Source organism: Coturnix japonica, chromosome 1 (genome assembly GCF_054131305.1).
Source record: "Coturnix japonica strain WE chromosome 1, WE-NBRP24, whole genome shotgun sequence".
NCBI classification, from domain to species: domain Eukaryota; kingdom Metazoa; phylum Chordata; class Aves; order Galliformes; family Phasianidae; genus Coturnix; species Coturnix japonica.
Genome location: NC_140663.1, coordinates 130,488,325 through 130,509,677, shown reverse-complemented (window position 1 = coordinate 130,509,677; position 21,353 = coordinate 130,488,325). Strand labels below are relative to the sequence as shown.

General features: G+C 37.1%; 1 long non-coding RNA gene across 1 annotated transcript in view; it reads left to right on the top strand.

The window, feature by feature from the left end:
- Positions 1–17,608, top strand: part of LOC146762732 (uncharacterized) — a 45,525-nt gene extending 27,917 nt beyond the window's left edge. The window contains exon 3 of the long non-coding RNA XR_014942332.1: positions 17,486–17,608. This is a non-coding gene — a long non-coding RNA (uncharacterized LOC146762732). The remainder of the gene's footprint in view (positions 1–17,485) is intronic.
- The last annotated feature ends 3,745 nt before the right edge of the window (positions 17,609–21,353 follow it).

Here is a 21,353-nt window from a genome sequence, read left to right as displayed (position 1 = left end):
TTCACCTACAGGTCATCAGAAGTGTGCATAACTGCCAACTGATTACATAAGCATAGAACAAAACCAGAGAATCTGTGGAGTATGTTAGCACTGTAACTTCACTTCTCTCTGAGGTGAATTTTGCAAACAGCGTAGTGTAGAGTGTAAGAAGCTGACAATTTCTATGCACAGCTGAAATCTCTGTTAAACACATTTGCTTTGTCATTCCATAATAAGGACAAATTTAGTCTCATTTTCAAACTTGCCTCTTCAAAAGCTGCTTAAGAATTCTGCTGTTTGGATAATGATAAGATGTATCTAGAATATTTGTTTCTTGGGACAGACCAGCCAAGAAGTCAAAGCTGAGGTTTTCCCTTACATGTTTCAAATGTGCATTACAGGGGAAAAGAAGATAATCATAAATTAATATTTATGAAGTGGAGTGCATATACTAATTATCTTCAAGGTCACTGTTAGATTATAATACTACATCACTTTAAATGAAGAAGATTTAATGAATTTAAGGTATTCATATCTATCAGCTGAGAAGACTTTAATCAACTGATATTTACCAATCTATGACAGACATAGTACCATGTGATAGGTGGTGTGGGCTTATACATTACTTCTATGACACCAACTGTGTATTTTATTTTGTTCAGTAATTGTTTTAATTATGGCTTTTATTTCAAATAACTAGTATGTATCTGCGCAGTGATCTATGAATGCTCCTGCAATGCTTAATTCTAATTTTTAATAATTACAGATTAAAAAATCTTAGAAACAACAACAACAACAACAAACCTATAAGCAATCAAGAATGTATTGATTTGACAGCAGCATTACTTTTTTTTTTTTTTAAATAATAGAATAGTTAACAGTGAAATTAATATTTGTGACATTTGCTATTTGTACATGTTATTTTCACAGTGGAGAAGAATAGGACTTTTCTTTAACTATCTTTTGTTGCTGATATCACTAGTATAATATTGTCCTTGCCTAAACTTTTCCAGGCATGAGAATTAGGTTAATATCTCAAAATTAGGTAACCATTTTTTTTCTGTAATTTGTTAAATGTTCCTTACTCCTGCCAAACAACAAGACTGAAAAGAGTCTTCTTTTACATCAGTATTTTGAATTATTCCTGGTATGCTTAATGCAAGTGAATGATTTAAAATCTGTCACTGCATACAGTTATGCACTATTGCATCATATGCATCTTCTTTATTGCCTCTGTCAACAAAGCAGTTTTTACAAAGTTGAAATCCTTTTGATGCCTCTGTCCTTTCTGCACAGTTTATTACTTACATCAGCCACGATGCTATTAAATTCAACTTAGATTGGTAAAATTAGCTTTTTTTTTTTAATTACTATTTTTATTTTTGAGCATGTGTCATATGAATGTAATCTTAATAAGAATTTTTAAAATGTTTATTTTACTGGCCATCTAGAAAATGAGCTCAGGTAAGTTCAGTTACTGACTTCATCAGGATAAAAATGAAAATTCAAAACGGTCAGAGACTTGCTACTCCAACTGGACTGCCACAAGTCCATGGGGCTGGATGAGATCCACCCAAGAGTGCTGAGGGAACTGGCGGAGGTGATAGCCAAGCCACTTTCCATTATCTATCAGTTCTCCTTGTTGACTGGTGAGGTCCCACAAGACTGGAGGCTTGCCAACGTGACTCACATTTACAAGAAAGGTTGCAAGGAGGATCCAGGAAACTACAGGCCTGTTAGCCTGACCTCGGTGCTGGGGAAGGTTATTTAACAGATTATCTTGAGGGAGATCATGCGGCATGTGCATGCGGCACTGGTGAGGCCGCACCTCGAGTACTGTGTTCAGTTTTGGGCCCCTCACTGCAAGAAAGACACTGAGGCCCTGGAACGTGTTCAGAGGAGGGCTACAAAGCTGGTGAGGGGACTGGAGCACAGGCCTTATTAGGAGCGGCTGAGGGAGCTAGGATTGTTCAGTCTGGAGAAGAGGAGGCTCAGGGGAAACCTGAGCTCTCTATAACTTCCTGAAGAGAGGCTGTAGTGAGTTTGGTGTCAGCCTTTTCTCTCATATAGACAATGATAGAACTAGAGGGAATGGTTCCAATCTGCCGTAGGGGAGATTCAGGCTGGACATTAGGAAGTATTACTTCTCGGAAAGGGTAGTCAGGCACTGGAATGCACCACCCAGGGAGGTGGTGGAGTCACCGACCATGGGAGTGTTCAAGAAATGTTTGGATGTTGTGTTGGGGGACATGTTTTAACTGGGAAGTATTGGTGATGGTTGGACTGGATGATCTTCTAGGTCTTTCCCAACCTTGATAATTCTGTGATTCTGTGAAAATCCTGTTGCTTGGTAGCAGCAATTTTGTAGAACAGCAAACTTCTTTCAACTTGAGCAGTGAGGATTCTTGTTGCTTTGTTTTTTTATAATTGTGATAGCAGCAATGTTCTAAGGAGGAAAACTTATTTTACTAAATATGATATCAGAATACTAGATAACACAATATAATACAATAGGATTGAGGTAAATAAATTGAACAAAACAGAGAGAGAGAGTCCCCGAAAACCAAGAGGCCTACTGTGAACTCTAGGCGACACGGCTGGAATGGTTCCCACTCTCCGAGAATCCAAAAGAGAGAGCTCCAGCCTGAGAGCGAGATTATATATATGTCTTCCTCCCATGACTTATCTCTGTCTGCGAAGTCTTCTGGAATACGTAGCTTTCTTTTGAGAGCTGAGTATTTGGGATGTTGTTATTTCACAGAACTGGATTATGAATCTTTTAATGATCCATACTGCACATGATGTTATGATGTGGAATATTGACAGCAACATTACAAAACCATGACACACGGTCAGTGGGACTGAGCGCAGCCCAGAAGGCCAACTGTATCCTGGGTTGATTCTGGTGAAGTGAGACCAGCAGGACAAGGGAGGTGATTCTGCCCCTCTACTCTGCTCTCACGGGCTTCTACTTGGAGTACTGCATCCAGTTCTGAGACTTTTGACACATGAAGGACATGGAGCTGTTGGAGCAGGTCCAGAGGAGGGACATGAAGATTAGCAGAGGACTGTAGTACATCCCTCATGGGGACAGACTGAAATAGTTGATGCAGCGGTGCAACCTGGAGAAAAGAAAGTTTCAGGGACCTTATAGAAGCCATCCAGTACATGAAGGAGACCTGCACGAAAGCTGGAGAGGGAACTTTTATATGGATATGTAGTGACAGGAGAAGCAGAAATAGTTTTAAAGTAGAAGAGGGTAGATTTGGACTAGATATTAGAATGAAATTCTTTACTATGAGGGTGTTGACACACTGGAGAAGGTTGCCCAGAGAACTTGTGGATGCCCCCTCCCTGGAGGCATTCAACGCCGGGCTGGACAAGTCTTTGAGCAACCTGGTCAAGTGAGAGGTGTCCTGCCTTTTGCAGGGGTTTGGAACTAGTTGATCTTAAATAGTCCTTCCAACCGAAACCATTCTATGATTCTATGATTTTCCTTGGCCATTCTCTTGTTGTAAAGGTATTTTTGAAACCCTCTTTATTTTATGTTTTTAAAGTGGTCTCCAGTTAAAATCCTATCTGAGCTTTCACTTTTCTGCTTTTCTCTCTTCATATTATGGAATCATTTTTTTCCATTTCTCCATACGTCTGCTGCTTCTTCCAAAGATAGCAAATTAGCAAAGATAGTAATGTTGTTGTTGTTTGTTTTGTTTTATTTTGTTTGTTTGTTTGTTTGTTTTTTACATCAAGTCTCAGTGAAGTCTCCCTGTTCATCCAGGCTGGTATTTTTCCCTCCTGGCTCTTCTTGCAGCACATAGGGATGGCCTTCTGCCCCCTTAAGAATTCCTTCTTTAGAAGCATTCAGATGTTCTGGACCAGTTTGTCTTTAAAGACTCTCCTGAGTGACTCCCCCAACCATTGTTCCAAACAGTCTAAATCAGCCCTCTGGAAGTAGTGATTTTACTTCTTCCAGTTCTGACTTCAATAAGAATTGAGAAATCTGCCATTCTGTGGTGGCTGTGCTGAAAACAGCTCATGAACACTTCTCACACCAGTCCTTCTCTGTGAGCAGCAAATCTAGTAGGCTAACTGCCCTAGTAGGCTCTCTTACCTGTTGTGTCAGGAAGTTATCTTTCACACATTCCAGGAACGGCTTGATTCCTGTCTTCTGTATTGTATTTCCAGCAGAAATCTGTTAAGTTGAAGCCCCGCCCCTATCATGACAGGGTCTAGCAATTGTGAAACTTCAGCAAGGTGCTATTAGAATGCCCACTAGTCCATTTCTTCTGACATTCCCCAAAGCCTAGGATACTTAATCTTCATGAAAGGCCCCTATTTACCCGATTCCTACTTTCAGCTCCACCTGACTCTTGATTCTGGTTGGATGATCTATAGCAGACTCCCACGAGGATAGTAGCCTTCTTCCTCATCCTTAGGGCAGAAATAAAAAAAATAAAAATAAAAATGAAAATGAAAATGAAAATAAAAATAAATAAAAATAAAAATAAAAATAAAAATAAAAATAAAAATAAAAATAAAAATAAAAATAAAAATAAAAATAAAAATAAAAATAAAAATAAAAAAATAAAAATAAAAATAAAAATAAAACCAAAAATAAAAATAAAAAATTAAATTTAAATTTAATTTAAAAAAAAAAAAATGAAATACAAAACTAGACTTTCAAGTTGTCAAAAAGAAAGAAAAAAGAAACAACAAACAAAACAGTGTTTACATATTTCCAGTGCATAAAATATATAGTTAATACATATAGAATTTTTTAAGTCATCTTTGCTTTGTGCTGAGAGTTCACCCATGTCTAAAATAATAAATAGTATTCATGCAACTGAAGGACATTCTTAGGTATGACTGTGAAATGATAGCACATGAAGTAAGCTAGTAGCATCTTTCTCCAGAGTTATAACATCATTTTATTTTAGGGAAAGACATAAAGTGGATAACAAATCTGGATCTCAGTGTTTAATGCTATTTCTTCAGTTTTTATGTGAAAGAAAAAGAGGATATCTTTTTTGATACTTACTTTCTTTGGACCTCTGTGTATATAACCTTTATCATAACATTATCTTATTGAACCATAATTCTCAGCCAAATGGTTAGTCAATAGTCCTGTTCAACAAAGAATATTAGCAATGCCAAAACATATGTAGGTCTCTCTGAAAGTAATGTTTCCTATTTATTTCCATGGAAATTAAAACAGAGACAAAGAGTAAAGTAACACTATTTTATACAGCAAATTCTCAGCTACAAAGCTCTTTTTCAACATAGCCATCACCACTGGTTTTACTTTTTTTTTTTTTTTTTTTTTTTTTTTTTTTTTTTTTTTCCCCCAGTGAACAACAGCCTGCATGATGTGCTCATTAAAATCTGCACCACTGGAGGTGACCAGTGTTTCACAGCAGCTATGATGGTGTAATTACTATGAAAATATTCTTGTCACAGTCCATCTTTCTTTAGCCCAAACAGGTGGAAGTCAAAACGTGCCATATCTAGATTATGCCATGGGTATGGCAGGACAGTTCAGCCAAGATGAGCAGTCTGCTTAAAGACTTCAAACTGGTATGTGGCCTAGTGCTATCATGTTGCAGAAAAGAAGTTTGTCTTCTTCACTATCAAAGTGAAGCACCAAAATAAGTTGCCCAGAGAGGTGGTGGATGCCCAGTCCCTGGATACATTCAAGGTCAGGTTGGATCAAGCTCTGAGCAATCTGATCTATTTGTTGATGTCCCTGATCATTGCAGGAAGACAGACGATTACTTTTAAAGGTCCCTTTTAACTCAAGTGGTTCTACAGTTCTGTGATTCTGTGATTCTCTAGTCTGACTCTAGAAGTCTAAGCCTTCAGCTTAGCTAGAGTTTGATGTAGATGTCAGAGTTTATGGTTTGTCAGTGTTCTACGAAATCCAGAAGGCTCACTCCTTTCCTATCTAAAGAGACATTGCACATCATTTTATCTGCTGAGGTCTGTCTCTTGAACAGGGGAGTGAAGCTGCCACTCCATGGACTGCCAATTTGATTCCAGCTCAAAGTGGTTAGAAACCAGAAACTGTCACCTTCAGACTCATACTGGTTCAATATGTCCTCACAAACTTGCAGTGTTCTTCCTATTCTTGTGTGAGTATTCGTGGGACAAGCTTGATGCAGACTTCGTGATATTACAGTGTTGCCATCATTTCCTTGTCTTTCTGTTATCACTGCTGAAAGGCACCACCCTTCACTTCACTGAACCCACATTCTCTGTTTGGTCTTCATAAGTGTTCAGCAAGCATCAGTGAATGACAATGGGTGCATTTTTTTTCCAAATGGAGGAATTCAGTGACACACTTTTTCTTCATATACACTTCAATATCAAATACCGCTTTCTCAGTCAGTTTCTCTGCTGCCATATGTTGTATGGTAAGAAAGCTGAATGGATTACTGTGGGAAGGTCCAGTCTCTACTGTCATACCACCAGCATTCACCCCTGACATTGTGGAGCAACTTAATAAAATATAAGGAATTACTTCTGGAGCAGTCCTCATACTGTGGTAAGTTTACAGGCTGGAGACCTAAGCAGACAGGAACCTTTTGAAATTCAACAAAAGCAACTACAGGGTCTCATACCTGGAGAGGAATAACACCATACACCAGTATACATGGGGAATGACCAGCTGGAAAATAACTCAGAGGAGAAGGATTCACGTCCTGATGGACAAAATGTCAGTGATGAACCAGCAGTGTACCTTTGTGGTCAGGAAGATCAACAAATATTCTGAGGTGCATTAGAAAAAAACATTGCCAGTTTGTTGAGGGAAGTTATTGCCCTCTACTCTGTCCTGGTGAGGCCTCACCTGTAATACTGTGTCCAGTTTTTGTCTCAGCACTACAAGGGAATCATGGAGCTTCTGGATTTAGCCCCATAAAGGACTACTAAAATGATTAATTAAGTGGAGTAACTCTCACAAGGAAAGACTGAGAGAGCAGGGCCTCTTTGACCTTGAGGAAAGGAAGTTCAGTTGGGTTCTGATCAATGTATATAAGTAACTGAAAGGTGGATGTCAAGCAAATGGGGCCGGTCTTTTCTCCATGAGGGACAGTTATGTGATGAGAGGTGACTGATAGGCACAAGTAGAAACACAGGAATATTCAGATGAATATGAGGAAAAACATCTCTACTCTGAGGGTGACTGGACACAGGTACAAACTGCCCAGAGGTTAAGGAGTTTCCTTCTCTGGAGATATTCAATAGCTGAACACAAGCCTGAATAATATCTTCCATGAGATTATGCTTAGCCAGGAAGCTGACCTGCAGAGGTCCCTTCCAAACTGAATCATTCATCTACGACTCCATGATACTAGTCATATCACACAGATTGTAAACATTCTAAAGATCTTGTAATTCTTTCTGTTTTACCAGTCTCCTGTAATAACATCAGGCACACTGAATTAAAGACAATTACAACAGAACTATGTCACACTTCACATGAATAGCACTCAAGTAAACTGAGAAATTTCTTAGTAGTATTCAGTGGGCTCTGAAAATATTGAATTAGACATTTAAACACTTTGTTTGTTTGTTTGTTTGTTTTCTATGTTACGCATATTTTGAACTCCTTAAGAACTAAAATATATAAGATGGACACATGAAATAGGTCTTCATCCTCACAACAGTAGGAAACTTTATTTTGTTGAAGACACTTCTATTAATTCTAGGAAGCATGGAACAAAATGTAAAGAACAATTTTTATTATTATTGCTATTTTTATGATATACACTAGAACTTAATCTGTTGCCAGTAAATCACTGTTCAGTGAGAATAATACATTATGATCTCCAATAACTGCTCTAAATTTTAATAATTTGGTTATTAAATACGTTCTCAGTACTGTTGTTTAAAATTCATCCTGTTTATTGCAGGGTTCCTTGTCATAAACCCAGTTTATATTTTATAAACAAAGCTAGGAGAGAACATAATTTCTCTGACATTGTCCATTCCAGCAGAATATTCACTCCTACTTCTAACTAATAGAAGTACACACACTGATGAAAAAGAAGAGATTGCATTTTTCTTTACCTTCTGACTTCTCTCTGCTCTCATCAACATGCTGTCTGATTAAATAGTGAATGAGTTGTACCATGATTAAAATAATACCCAGTGAGTTACGATTTCATATGTTTCTCTTTTTCTTAATGTGATCCTTCATCATTTAACTTCATCTACAAGAAACTCATGGGCATAACTTTAATGTTAAATAAGGCTGAGATAATAAACTGCTGGCATCACTGTTATTATTTTTGATATGTTGGAAGGATAACCAATCCATAAAATTTCATTACAATTTCTCAAAGGACATTTAGATTTCTGTTTATTTCTGTTGAGTTGGACTACAGATCAGTTAACAGAGTATATGCACGTTCACTTCTAGAAGCATAATATTTTAATTACACTATCAGTAGTGTATTATTGTCACTGATGGCAGATCAAGTGGAAAACAAAATGGAGAAGCTATGAAAGGGTTACAAGGGGATTTATAGGAAAGGAAGATTTCAGTTCCTCCTGTTGTGTAGAATAGCCTGTCATTTTTATTCCAATAATGTTGTGGTTTATGGATTGTTAATATTATTTTATTTATTTATTTATCTACCTATCTGCATTTATTTATTTATATATTTATTTTGGTGGATTGATGAAAACATGGCATAATAAGGAATTATACAAAGTGCAAATCATTTTTCTTTTAAGGAAATTAAAACATTTATATATTTAATTTACTCAGAGCATCATCAAATTGCTCACTCACTTGAACATCTTAAATGCATATGTGTGAATTGCTTATTGCTAATCTTTAGTTCACACATCACACAAATAAACAACCAATATTATTTTTTTTTCCTGTGTATTTTTTTTCCTGGGGCATGTAAAAATGCTTTTAAGAAGCAATTTTTTGTTCTTATATGTACTAAGACATCAATTTGTTAATTCATTTTCAGAAATGTACACTTCAACAGAGATCACTTTGTTTGTTTGTTTGTTTGTTTCATTTTATCACTTATTAGAAAGAATCCTTAAAAACGAAGACAGAAATCCTTAAAGACAGAATGACCTTGATGAGGGCATAGGGACCACCCTCAGCAAGTTTGCTGATGATACAAAGTTGGGAGGACTGGCTGACACACCTGAAGGCTGTGCTGCCATTCAGCGAGACCTGGACAGGCTGGAGAGCTGGGCAGTAAGAAACCGGATGAGGTTTAAGAAACGCAAGTGTAGAGTCTTGCACCTAGGAAGAAATAATTGCATGCACCGGTACAGGCTGGGGGAAGACCTGATGGAGAGGAGCTCTGCTGAGAAAGACCTGGGCGTCCTGGTGGACAACAGGTTGGCCATGTGCCATCAGTGTGACCTCATGGCCTAAAAGGCCAATGGCATTCTGGGGTACATTAAAAAGAGTGTGGCCAGCAGGTCGAGGGAGGTGATCTTCTCCCTCTACTCTGCCCTGGTAAGGTCTCATCTGGAATACTGTGTCCAGTTCTGGGCTCCCCAGTACAAAAAAGACAGGGATCTCTTGGAAAGAGTCCAGTGGAGGGCCACAAAGATAGTGAAGGGCCTGGAGCATCTCCCCTATGAGGAGAGACTTAGGGAACTGGGTCTGTTTAGCCTTGAGAAAAGAAGGCTGAGGGGGGATTTGATCCAGGTTTATAAATACCTGATGTTTTCGGGCCATAGTGGCGAGGCTGGTCTCTTTTCAGTAGTGCGTGGGAACAGGACAAGGTGAAATGGCCAGAAACTGGAGCATAGGAAGTTCTGCTCGAATGTGCTCAAGAACTTCTTTACAGTGAGGGTGACGGAGCACTGGAACAGGCTGCCCAGGGAGGTGGTGGAGTCTCCTTCTCTGGAGATATTCAAGACCCAGCTGGACGCCTACCTGTGTGACATGGTGTAGAGAACCTGCTTTGGCAGGGGGGTTGGACTCAATGATCTCTAGAGGCCCCTTCCAACCCCTACAATTCTGTGATTCTGTGATTCTGTGAAAAACAATTTTCTCCAAAAAAAAATATTTTAGGAAATGAATTACTTCGGAAACTAGTACAAAGGTGGCTCAAATTCTGTGATTTTAGTATAGAAAATATTGGAGTGTGGATACATTTGAATTTCTTTTTGTACAGCTTTGGGACAGAATAAAAAGAATCAAGAATATGTAGCACACTATATATAGAAGGTGATTACACTGAGTAATTTGTACAGTGTTCCATGTTTCTTCAAGGAACTTACAATCAAGTCTGTAAAAAAATTTTGTCTAAGTCTTAGAAGAGATCTTTTTTTTTTAATTCTTCTTGTAACTCCAGTGATTTAGCTGGGAAGTTGAAAATATAATAATACGTGACCTTGTGTCTGATGGTAATTTGAGAAATTATAAAAGGAATGTGATACATCTGTTTCAACAGATTTTCATGTTTTCTAAAGCATCATTCATAAGATCTCAGCAGCTCCTTTTCTTTCTGTATATGTTTTTAAGATTCTTGTAACTTCATCCACAAGTCAGAATTGGTCATACTTTAATAATAATAGAGAGAGATATACAAAACAACTTCTGAAAGATGCATGGGTTCAAAATTAGCATTTATTTTAATAATACCAGCACAACATACAGGCACTGAAAATTCAGTCCCAATATTTCTTCCTGCTTGTAACTTCACTTTTTTCTCACTTCATAGAATCAAAGAATGTGTTGGTTTGAAAAGGACCTCAAAGGTCATCAAGTTTCAACCTCCCTGATATGTGCAGGGTCACCAGCCACTGGACCGGGCTGCCCAGAGCCCCATCCACGTGGCCTTGAATGCCTCCAGGGATGGGGCATCCACAGTCTCTCTGGGCAGTCTGCTCCAGTGTGTTACTGTCCTCTGAGTGGAAAAGTTTTCTAAAAATGTTTTCTATTTTCAAATATTTTCTGACCATTTTTTTTAAAGCATATTGGAAAAAAAAAGTTGCCTAAATGTTAGGCACTTATTTTAGGCATCTTATGATATTCAGCATAACCTTCAGCTAACCACTGCATTATCCTAGAGGGTACAGAACAGCTACATGTAACTGATGGTGTAGTGTAGTCTGGAATAAAAACAGAAGACTGTAGTAGGGAAAAAAAAAAAAAAGAAAAAAAGAAAAAAAAAAAAAACAAACAAGGAAAATATGTCTATATGTCTAGGGAATTTAGGAAATTAATCCACGTATTTATTTATTTATTTATTTTTTAAATCCAGTATAATTTCATTTTTGATGGTTTAAAAATAAAAATAAAAAATAAAAAATAAAAAATAAAAAATAAAGGAAAAGGAAAAGGAAAGAAATAAGAGTAAGAGAGACCAAAAGAAGTTGCCTTTGCTTAACTGAAAATAAAGTAGGATCTGTCAAACTTGTTTCAGTCTGAGAAGATGAGAATGTCTGGCTTTGATCAACTTCAACAACGTATCCATACATTTTAGATATCATTCTACTGGTGTGTTATAAGCTAATAATACCATGTTAACATTCAAATAACATTTATTTCAACAAGAAACTGAAACTTCATGCTAGTGAGAACCCTGCAGAACAGAGATTTTTTTCTTATCCTTAAAGAACAGAGAATAGAATAGTTATGTTCTTATCTGTAAAGAGTTTTCATCTTGAAAGCTATTTGTAATAGTTCTACTGGAAAGAACACCCAAGCCTCAGACCTATAGCTAACTAATACACTAGATCACATATGATCTCCTTGCATTCCCCTACTAGATGAGGAATAGTTTTTCACCATACGAAGTAGAAAAAGCTGTCATATTTGAACAGTTCTACCTTTTCACCATTCAGTATCAAAGCTGGAGCTGCTGTGTTCTCCACTAGCCATCATGTTCATGCATGCAAACTCAGTCTATGAAACACATCTCATTGCTGTAAAAAGGGTTTTGAAAAGATGAACGAATCTTCAAAATTTCAGAATAAATCTTAAACATTACATATTTTAAACTTAAATTGATTGTATACTCCAGATAATGATAGCTCGCATGATTTATTTATTAATTAATGACACAACATTCTGAATATAGAACTGTAACATAACACATTTTCTATAACCACTTTGATATCGATATTTGATATTTGATACTGATACTCTTAAATGTGGAATGCGTCTGTGAGATGGGTAATGCACACTGAATCATAACACAGCTCATTTAAGAGATATAATGCATTACAGTAGAAAATGTTTATTTGAAATGATGTATTTAGAGTAATTCATAAAAAAAAAAAAATCAGATAAATGGGCAATGAGGATGTGGAACAAGAGTATAGAACTACTAAAGAAATAGTTTACCACTTACATCTGAAGAGGCTTTGAAAGAAAGCTGGTCAAGCACCGGTTAATCTGTAAGATTTTTATATAATAAAATGGATACTCCAGAGAGGACAAAAAGAAAGCTGAGCAGATAAATCTTTTGAAACTTCAGATGGTGGGGAGTGAATCCCTGACCTTGACCAACAATGGATGAAAACCTGGAAGGTGGTGTAAAAAAGAAGGTACTTTTAATTATTTTATGATTTGCTTTAATCTAAATCAAACTTTAATTTGTTGTTATAGATTAAAGGTGGCTGCACAAACAAATATAATGAATTCAAGGTGTTTCACAAGAGCTTAACCTGGATTTATTGTTGACATGTGTTTTATTCCTCTGTCTGGCCTGGGCAAGGCTTTTTCTTTTCGAATTTTTCTTTCCTTCTCAGAGAAATAAGTGATTTAAGACAAATTAATGAGAAATAAATAAAAAATGAAGCAAACCCTAACTTGACTAGAAGGTTTGTGTTTGTGAGGCTATTCTGGAATAATGCTACAAGCAGCTGTGTCTTATTCAACTTTATTTACTTATTTTTCTAAATGAGCAAAGAGAAAAACTGTTCTGTACCATAACTCTGATTCAGTCCTAATCTTTCTATTAATATTATACTAAAGCTCAGGAAATGATGTCATAGGCCACATATTAGTGCCAAAATACATATGAAGTCAGTTGATTCTATTTATTAAGACCATACAAGGTCTCTGACCCCCTCACAGTGAGCAAACATTAGGCCAGCTGGCTTACAGATATTCTTTTATACTAAATCTGCACACTCGTATCTGTTAGCAACTTTTCATTTCATCACGGCAAAAGGAGTACCAGGACTGTAGCAGTGGTTTATATGGTTATATTTAGACTGCATGACTGGCCAGTAGAAGTACATACTGTGTCATTTTCATGTGTTCATTAGTAGTGGCTGATAACAACCATACTGCTTCTTTCAGGTAGATAAATCATATTAGACTGGGAACCTGGAAATGATCAGATTAGTTAGCTCCGAACACACATCTCACTTTACTGAACAGAAATATTTAGCTTGGCAAGAATTTATCACTGGAAAACTGAGTGTGAAAGCATTTAAGAAAGCATTTTCAAAAGTTTGTATAGGCACAAATCCCTTTTTGAGATGCAAGTATGGGTTAGAGGCATTACAGATTTCCAAAGTGATTATCTGAATCTGTAATGGAAAGGTGCAAAGTAACTTTGTTTAGTAGACAGAACCCACATTTCCTGAGCCCATCAGGCTCTGTAAACTGCAAACAAATACAATCTGTTTATTTTATGAATAGACTGGCTGTTCAAAAGCTCCAGATCCCAAAGTAGACCTAATTCAAATCATTTTGTCACCATTCACATTCCTCCACCAATTTACCAAGCCCACATAAAAAGGCATACTGTTCCACATTGGGATTGAGTACATGCTTCATAGTTATAGTTACGTATTTCCTTTTTATATTGTGTGTATGAGGTTTCTGGTAACTGGTCACTGCAGGATTGGAAGAAGGCAGTGAATTGTCCTGTGCTTGTCCTGGTTGGTCCCCAAAGACTGAAATGGAACAAAACAACTCATTCCGTGTTGGAACTTCAGCCCATCAGCAGAGCTTATAGTGCCTATACTCAAACATATACAAGTCAAGAACAGTAGCCTTAAGGGGCAGGATGCAGCTGGTAACATCACTTTGATGTTTTGTAGTGTGGTGTCTCTTCATCCTGATTAAAGTCAGATGTCCTAATTCTATTCCCTCCCAGCTTCTTGGTCTTTCACTGCAAATTGCCTTGTCTCTTTACAATAATGCTTAGCAGGCAACAACAAACATCATTTTTTTATCAATATTGTTTTCTCCTAGAACAAAAACATAGCATTATATCAGACACTCAGAAGAAAATAATTCCTTCCCAGGTGAAACTAAGACAAATGCAAATTCTAGTTGGAGGCCAGTAACAATGTAGACCAGAGTTCAGTGCTGGGTCGTGTCCTGTTTAAAATCTTGATTAGTGATCTGAATGATGGAGTAGAGTGCACCCTCAGCAAATTTGCAGATGACACAAACTGGGGAGAGAGGCTGGCTCACCTCACCAGAGTGCTATGCTGCCATTCAGAGGGATCTCAACAGTCTAGAGAGGTGGGCTACTCATGAGGTTTGACAAAGAGAACTGTAGAGCCATGCAAGCACCAGGTACAAGTATATGCTACAGGACACTCAGCTGGAAAGGAGCTTTGCAGAAAATGATGTAGGGTCCTGGTGGAGATCAAGTGAATACAAGTCAATCTTGCAAGTGGTCCATCCAACAAATCCATAGGGCCTTCAGGAAGACTGTCTTTATCATCTTGCCAGGCACACAGATGAGTCAGTTTGGGCTGTAGTCCCCTGGATCTTCTTTCTTTCCCTTCTTGAAAATGGGGGTTATCTTTCCCCTTTTCTAATCAGTGGGAACTTCACCAGACTGCCATGACCTTTCAAATTTGATGGATAATGGCTTGGCAACTCATCCACCATTTTCCTCAACACCTGTGGATGTATCTTGTCAGGTACCATGGACCTGTGCATCTTCTCATTCTTTAAATGGTCTGAAAGCTGACCTTCACTTACAGCAGGCACATCTTCCTTCTCCAAGTTCTTACCTTTGCTTTCTGCAGCTTGGGCAGTGTAGCGAGTGCTCCTGACAGTGAAGAATGAGATGAAGAAGTCATTGAGAACCCCAGTTTTCTCCGTATCCCTTTGTGATCATGTCTCCAGTTCCTTTCTGGTGTGGAACCTCATCCTCCCTGACCTTTTTATTGTCACTGATATACTTGTAGAATTTCTTCTTGTTCCCTTTTATGTCCCTGGATAGATTAATTCAATCTGTGTTCTGGCTTTCCTAACCTGATCCCTGTTTGCTTGTACAACTTCTTTATAGTACTTCTGCTTCCAGTCCTGATAGAATTTCTTTTCATGCCTACATGTGTCCAGGAACATCTTGTTGATCAACAGAGGCCAGCTGGTACTCTTGCTTACTTTCCTTTTTCTCAGGATGCATTGCTCCTGGGCTTGGAGTGTATGGTACTTGAATACTGACCAGCTTCCTTGGGCTTTTCTTCCCTCCATGGCTTTCTTCGACATTTATTGAGTTTAGTGGGGAGCATAATCGCTAATTATGGGGAAATGTCTGAGGAGTACATTGCCATCTTTTTTTTTTTTTTTTTTTTTTGTCTTCAATGTTCAGATCAGTTATCCTCAGTGTTCTCATCCTCCAGAGTTGGAGGACTGGCATGAGGAGCAGTATAAACCCTTGCCACATAATTCAGGAGGAAAATATTAGCAACCTGTTTTTCAAACTGTATTATAAAAAGTGTACAGAACATGATGGGATTCATGACAGACAGCTTCTGCCTGACCAACCTCGCGTCCTTCTATGACCAGGTGACACACTTAGGGGATTAGGGAAAAGATGTTAGTGTAGTCTACCTAGGTTTTAGTAATGTCTTTAACTCTGTTTCACCCAGTGTTCTCCTGGAAAAGCTCGCAGGTCATGGTTTGGACAGGTATATTCTTTTCTGGGTAAAAAAAAAACAGGTATATTCTTTGCTAGAAGACTGGGCCTAGAGTGTTGTTGTGAGTTAAATCCACCTGGTGACTGGTCACTAGTGGCATTCCACTGGGGTCAGTATCAGGACCACTTTAGTTTAGTATCTCTATTGATGATCTGGATGAGGAGATTGGGTGCACCCCTCAGTAAGTAATTTTGCAGATAACACCAACTGGGAGAAAGCATTGACTTGTCTGAGGGCAGGAAGGCCCTGCAGTGGGATATAGACAGATTGTATCAATGGACTGAGGCCAATTTTACAAGGTTGAATAAGATCAAGTGTTGGTTTCTGCATTTCTGTCACGGTAATGCCATGCAACAATACAAGCTTGGGGCGGTGGATAGAAAGCTGCATGGAAGAAAAGGAACTGGGGATGCTAGTCAATGGTCAGCTGAACATGAACCAGCAGTGTGCTCAGGTGGCTGAGAAGGTCAATGGCATCCTGGCTTGTATCGGAAATGATGTAGTCAGCAGGACTAGGGAAGTGATTATCACTTATACATAGTACTCGTGAGCTCATATCTTGATTGCTATGCTCAGTTTTGAGCTCTTCTCTACAGGAAAGACATTGATATTATCCCTCTTGTCCAAATAAGAACAATGAAACTGGCAAAGGATCTGTAGCATCTTGTAGTCCTAGAAGGAACTGCTGAGAAACTGAGATCTTTAGTATTGAAAAGTGGAAGCTCAGGGAAGACCTTATCACTCTCTATAAATATGTGAAGTAGGGGCTGCCTTTTCTCCCAGTTAACTTGAGACAGTACTACAGGGAATAGGCTCAAGATGTTCCAGGGGAGGTTCAGGTTGGATATTAAGATAAAATTCTCCAAAAGAGTGATCAGGCACTGGAACAGACTGCCCAAGGAAGTGGTTGAATTACCATCTCTGGAGCTATTCAAGAAACACGTAGATGGGGAACCAAGGAACATGATGTAGTGAACAATATTGGTAGTAAGTGGATGATTAAACTGGATGATCTCAGAGGTCTTTTTCCAACCTGAAAGATTCTTTGATAATATAATCTGAATTTTTGGAAGTTGATACCAAGAAAAGAATGGAGGTTAAGGAATGGCAATCATGTTGCACATTTCAGAAAAATAACGGTAATTATGTTTCCCATAGATGAGAAGACTGATCATTATAAGGCTCCTGAATATTGTTGAACTATACAGTTTAAATACTCTATAAACTATCTTCCTATTTAATAAATAAATAAATAAATCTAGATCCAAAGTTTTATTGCTCCATAATTGACAGGATTTGCTGCTTAATTTAAAAATGTTTTAGATTTTGTTGTTGATGTTGTTGTTTGTTTGTTTTAAAAATGTAGTTAACAATTTGTTTCTAGTGATTTAAACTGAAAAGAAATCATGGCTCTAAGTATATAGCAAGGATTATACCACCCTTTTGATCCTTTGAGAGCTAACGTGGGAAGAGCATTTTTAAAATCAAATTATCTCCAGCAGTAATAACTAAGTGTATCTTGTCATCTTGAATCTTGTTAATTATCAGTCTTGCTTACAGTCAAGTTTTTAGAAGTTATTTGATATTAATAAATGCATTTTTTCTTCTTTCTTATCAGCAAAGTGTATAATTCCGTCCATGGCACATACAACTGCTCACTCACTTGTTCCTGGATGTATGGGGGATAGAATTAATAAAGTACATGAACTTATGGATTCAGATAAGGACAGCTTACAAGGTAAAGAAAAAGCTGCATGCATGTCCTTGGCAAACATATGTTAACCCTACTTCAGGTGAAAAACATGACTTTTCAAACATCATCATCCACACATAAGAATTATTAGACTGTATTATTGTCCAATAAATTGATCTGGTTCTCTCTATTAGAAAAGTATTAGTTCTTTATACAGACATAGACCCCAGTGGATAACAACCTAGTGCCCTCAAAACCTTCACGCTATTCTATCGGGTAAGATATGTTAAACAAAGTCATGTATGCTTTTGGCATTTATTTATCTATTTATTTATTTATTTATTTATTTATTTATTTATTTATTTATTTCCTCCTGCAAAACTATTGAGTACTGTATTATAGTTATCCAGTAAGAATATGCAAGGGATTTACTCTCCAGGCCAAAATGATGACTAGATGATGGTGGATGATGATAACCCTCAAAGACACTGAATCAGAAGCCACAGAAATGGCCCATTAACACTCTTGATCAATTCCATCTCTGTTCTCTCTCAAGTGGTTTGCAGACTGTTTATAAAAATGCTTCCAGTCATGTTTCCTTCCCTGTGGGAGTTCCTAACTTGCTGTTTATTAACATGGAACATCATACAGTCTCATATGTGTTTTCCATCGAAATTTATCCTCATGGTTACATATTTTTTATCAAGATGATATATTTTAAAAATCAGATGCTTTATAGAGGAAAGGAGGATGGAGGCCTAGAAAATCTCAGCCCAACACTTCTTAATTATTCTAATACCTTTAAAGATGGTCTGGAGAAATTCCTCTGGCTGCTGCTTAAAATTTGGTTTGGCTGGATGACAGTAGTTGTAATAGTAGCCACAAGAAATCTGTGCTTGAATGTTAATTTCATTGTGAAAGCTGAGTCATCAAGAAAGCCCTTGAAAGAGTGAATAAAAGGGTGGTTATGTGAACACTGACAAGAAAAGACAAATGCAGTTAACATAATAGAAAAAAATCAAAGCTAGGTTCAGAAATGATGTTAGTTGGAAGACCTGCAGACACTCCTATGAAACTGTAGTTGATGAAACTTGTGAAAGGTAGAGATGAACAAAGGTCATCAAATCCTATTGACAAAGTAAGGTGAAATTCAAGGCTAGATTCATTCTACATATCTTACTTCACTTAATCATTATACACCTTGTCACTATAAATTCTCCCAGTATCAATAACTTGCTTTCAATCTCTGACTAATATCTAAGTACTGGAAGTAGAATTATTAATTTTGAACATAAAATTATATTTAATAATAATAAATCAAATAATCATAAAATTAAGGAGTTTGGAAGAGGTTCCTAAGCACCGTATTTTCCAGTCTCCCTGCTCAAGTAGTGGTTTTACTCTGGCAGGGAGCTCAGCATCACACAGCCACTTGCTCGCTCCCCCCAGTCATTTAGAGCAGAGAATGTGAGAGGCAAAAGAAAAAGAACTTGTGAGTTGAGTTAAAAAAGGTTTAGTAGATAAATAAAGAACTTTGCATGAAAGCAAAGCAAAGCAAGAAAATTATTTAAAAGTTTTTCCATCAGCAGACAGATGTTCACCTGCTTCCAGGAAATTACGTAATTGAAAGAAAAAGAAAGCAGGAATACCATTGACCTGCATTGATAAGAATTTACAATGATTTCATAGTTCAAAATACATGATCCCATTTGTAGAAACTTATGGACTGTCTAACAGATTCTGTTATCTGGAAACACATCATAAAAGAATGACATCAGAATAGAATGACATAGAATGACTAATGTTCATCACAGAGTAATGAAAAGGCAGATTTTACCTTAAAATGTTTCAGGGAAAGTTCCTGCAGAAGACAGAAGAAGTACTGTTTGCTCATAATACACTTACAGTTTCTTCTGGAATATGTGTTTTTAAGTCACATCTATTTAGGAAACTCAGAGGCAGATATAACTGAAGACATTATAATGTGGATATTAAAAAAGAATGTATATAGTCTGGTTATGCTAAGAAGAATGAACAGAGATATAAATAGAGATTTTAAAATCTACTTAAAATAAGAAAAAATATTTGGCTAAGAATAAACTGGTATGGATTGGCTGTGAACAAATTTAGGACAGACATTTCCAGTCATTGGAATTATGGGGATCAGACATGGATTTTCTGTGGGAAGACCAGAGGAAAAAATCTGTCTTGTATGAAGAAAGATCATGATTTCTGTACTGGAAGGAATATAGATTACAAGTATTCATGGAAAAGAAACCTGAATCATGAATCATAGAAATTTCAAGGTTGGAAAAGACCTACAAGATCATCCAGTCCAACTGTCCACCGATCACCAATAGTTCTTACTAGAGCATGTCCCCCAACACGTCTAAATGTTCCTTGAACACATCCAGGGTCAGTGACTCCACCAGTTCCATGGGCACCCCCCATAAACTGAACATAGTACTTGAGGGGTGGCTTCACCAGTGCTGAATACAAAAGGAAAATTACTTCCCTGTTCCTGCTGGCAACACTGTTTCTGACACAAGCCAGAATGCCACTGGTCTTCTTGGCCACCTGGGCACACTGCAGGGTCATGTTCAGCCAAGCATTGACTAATACCCCAAGGTGTGTTTCCTTTACACAGTTTTCCAGCCACTCTGTCCCAAGCATGTAGCATCACCTGAGGTTGTTAAAGCCAAAGTGCAGGACCTGGCAATTCAGTGTGCCAGTAAGCCAGAAGTTTACTTTAAATCACAGCTTTCTTGTCAGAAGTATGACACAAATTTAAAGCATCCTATTATTGTAAAGCTGCCTTCTGATGTCACCTTTATTTCCAAACTTCCCCAATTGCTTCTGCAGCTTTATAATAGGTTATTTTGCCCATAAATTAGATTCAAAATGTCTAAAAAAAATTGTTGATTCTTGAAATGCTTATGAAGGACTTTGCTGAATTAAAAAATATCACTGTTTTACCATTAAAATTCAGAATCAAGTGACACTTCACACTTTATTCTGTTAATTTTCACAGAATCATGCTGTTATATTTAAATGCGCAGAACAGAGAATTATGCACATTCTGCAGAAACAAGTATGAGACATCTTAACCAGTTCTAATTGTCTATGATTATCTTTTGTACTTTAATTTTGTTAACATGATATATTGGAATAATTGGTGCTGTCATGGATAATCTATATACTCTTCTGCTAAAAAAACCTTATTGATATATCCATCATTCTTCTAAAATCATCATGAAAATGGTAAAACAATGTTGCATTAACATATTTGCTAAATAAAATAACATTAACCGGAGAGTTTGCATATTTCTCAGCTCTTAAAATATCTAATCAGAAGAACTACTAATACATTTTGGCACTAAAGTTACAAATTATGCATAACGCAGAATAACATTAAAGCATTAACATAATTTAACAATACCAATCTATCAGTTTCTAAGTCAAATAGATAAAAGTGCTATATCTGAATGTTTTGATTTGATTCCCCTGTTTTCATGTTTACCATTTCCAGCAATAAGAACGTATATTTGCTAATATGCATTTTGTCACCTTTTATACAGTACAGTTAGCCTAAGACTGGCTGTTTAAGATAAGTAATTTCATTTTGATCTTTTTGTTCATTTTGAATTACATGTAAAAACTTCAAACAGTTTAGCAAACATTCACAAGAAGAAAATATATCAGGTATCCACATAAGATTGTAATAATCCTAACAGTTTTGAAATGTCAGATGATTTTTTCTTTTTTTAAATTTTTATTTTTTCTCACTTCAGGT